Genomic DNA, 3,000 nt, shown 5'->3' with positions numbered 1-3,000 from the left:
TTTAAAAATATCTCTATTTTTTAAAAATTACTAGCACAAATACCTTAAAAAGTATGTATTTATGTTTTCAAAAATCTTACTTAAAAAACCAAATACCTTTTCAAAATCTCTTACCGAAAGGCTTGCGGCTTACTTGGAATTAAGGTTGAAGCTAATAGAGCTCCCAAAATGGTCAGCTTTGTGTGTCGACATGGTTTATGTGTTCTACCAACGCGCGATTTTTTTTTCTTTTTAAAAGAAGGAATATTTTACATCCAATTAATTTTGGATACCTTGAGTTTATCTTGCGACATATATACTTCTTTTACTAACTCAAGTATTAGTGCAATTTCAGTGTTGTTTAAATCAAGATTTTGTTTTGAAGACGGAATATTTATTTACATCTAATTAATTTTGGAGAACTTGATTTTATGTCAACATACTTCTTTCTCCAATTAAAGTATAAGTTCAATTTGGATACTAGTTAAATCAAGATTGAAAACTCAACTTGATGTTAGATATTCTATAAAATCAGTAACGTACCTCCGGTTAGTGCCAATAAATTCTTTGATTTAATTTGAAAATTTTTAATTCTTGAATCATAAATTTAGATGGAATCACAATTTCATTAATCGAGTATTACATTCTATGTATTATAATGCAACATCTCCTAATTGAATAAACTCTTCATGTGGTATTTCTGTAGTAATAAGCCCAATGCTTATTCTAGGTCCTTCACTGAATTTTATTTATCATTCTCAATCATGTATGCGTATATATACTAACCAAATGGAAAACAAACAATAATAAGAGTTTTATATCCAAATATGTCATATGATATAACATATATAAGTCATATAAGTGACGTTACAGAACATAAACCCATACTAATTAATAACATGATCCCTAAACAATCCTGGTGGCATGTCTTTTGTCAAAGGATCAGCTATCATCTGTTTAGTACTAATATGCTCTATCTGTACCTCATTAGACCTAACTCGGTCTTTAATGGCTAAGTACTTAATATCGATGTGCTTACTTCGACTACTACTTCTATTATTCTTAGCCATACATACAGAGCTGAATTGTCACAATATATTTTCAATGGTCTAGAGATACAATCCATAATCTTAAAACCAGAGATTAAATTTTTAACCAAACACCTTGTGATGTAGCCTCAAAACAAGCAATAAACTCGGCTTCCATGGTAAAAGTGGCTACAAGTGATTGTTTTGCACTCTTTCAAGATACTGCTCCATCAGCAAGTATAAAGATGTATCATGACGTTGACTTCCTGGAATCAACACATCCCGCCAAGTCTGAATCTGAGTATCCAACAATTTTCAAATTGTCGGTTCGTCTATAATGTAAGCATGAAATCCTTGGTCCCTTGAAGGTACCTTAAGACCTTCTTTGTAGCTCTCCAATGGATAATTCCTGGATTACTTTGATATCTTCCTAACATGCTAACAGCAAAAGTAATGTCAGGTCTTGTACAGACTTGAGCATACATTAGGCTTCCAACGGCTGAAGCATAAGGAATATTTTGTATCTGTTTCTTTTCAAGTTCATTTTGGGACATTGATCTAAGCAGAATTTGTAACCTTTCATAATAGGTGCAACACTTGGTGAACAATTTTGCATTTTAAACCTTTCAAGAACTTTATTAATATAGGCTTCTTGAGATAAACCTAAAATTTCTTTATGTTTATCTCTATGAATCTTTATGCCAATGACATAAGATGCATCATCCATATCTTTCATATCAAAATGTCTAGAGAAAAATTGTTTCACTTCATGTAACAACCCTAAATCATTTGTTGCAAGCAAATATCATCTACATATAAGATGAGAAATATGATCTTACTCCCACTAACCTTGTGATATATACATTGAGCAAAAATATTCTCAATGAACCCAAATGAAGAAACCACATTGTGAAACTTCAAATACCACTATCGGGAAGCCTGCTTAAGACCATGCATTGCTCTCTTAAGCTTGCAAACTAACTCCTTACCAGCACTTGAGATAAACCCTTCGGGTTGTCTCACATAGACCTCTTCTTCCAAATCTCCATTAAGGAAAGCTGTTTTCACATCTATTTGATGAAATTCCATGTCAAAGTGTGCTACCAATGCCATAATGATGCGAAAAGAGTCTTTCTTTGAAACAAGAGAAAAAGTTTTCCTGTAGTCAACTCCTTCCTTTTGAGTAAATTCTTTGGCAACAAGTCGAGCCTTGTAGCGCTCAATATTGCCTAATGAATCCTTCTTGGTCTTAAAGACCCATTTACAGCCAATGGCATTTTCTCCATCAGGCAATTCTACAAGATCCCAAACTTGGTTATCCGCCATAGAATTCATTTCATCCTTCATGGCATCTAGCCAGAAATTAGAATTACGACTTTCCATTGCTTGTGAAAATGTCGTTGGGTCATTGTCATCACAAACATCATAGTCAGACTCAGCAAGATACACTACATAGTCACTAGAAATTGCAGGTTTTCTAATTCTTGTTGATCTTCTTAATGTTGCATCATCAACCTCTTGTAAAGGTGGTGGCATAATAGGTTCTCCCTTTTCTTGAAGTTGCTCTTGAGCAATATGTTCTTGAACAATATTTTCATTATGAAGAGTTTGATCCTCCACCATATGATCTACTTGAATATTATCTTCATGATGTGGAACATTAGTAATAGATTGTTCTACATTGACCCTATCTATATGGAAATTGTATTGAACAATCACTCTTGTACATGGAGAGGTTTGACAAACATTATCATTCTCAACAAATTTAAGAGCTAAAAATCTTGCATTTCTATATTCAACTATTTTACTTGAATGGGAGGGACAATAAAATCTGTAACCCTTAGATTTTTCTGCATAGCTGATAAAATAGGCACTTATCGTCCTTGGGTCCAACTTCCTTTCTTGTGGATTATAAACCCGAACTTCAGCAGGACAACCCCAAATGCGTATGTGATTCAAACTAGGTTTTCAACCTTTCCATAGCTCAAATGGC

This window comes from Arachis ipaensis, chromosome B05, assembly GCF_000816755.2.
Source record: "Arachis ipaensis cultivar K30076 chromosome B05, Araip1.1, whole genome shotgun sequence".
Lineage (NCBI taxonomy): Eukaryota > Viridiplantae > Streptophyta > Magnoliopsida > Fabales > Fabaceae > Arachis > Arachis ipaensis.
The sequence above is the reverse complement of the archived record's forward strand: the minus strand, read 5'-3'. Positions refer to the sequence as shown.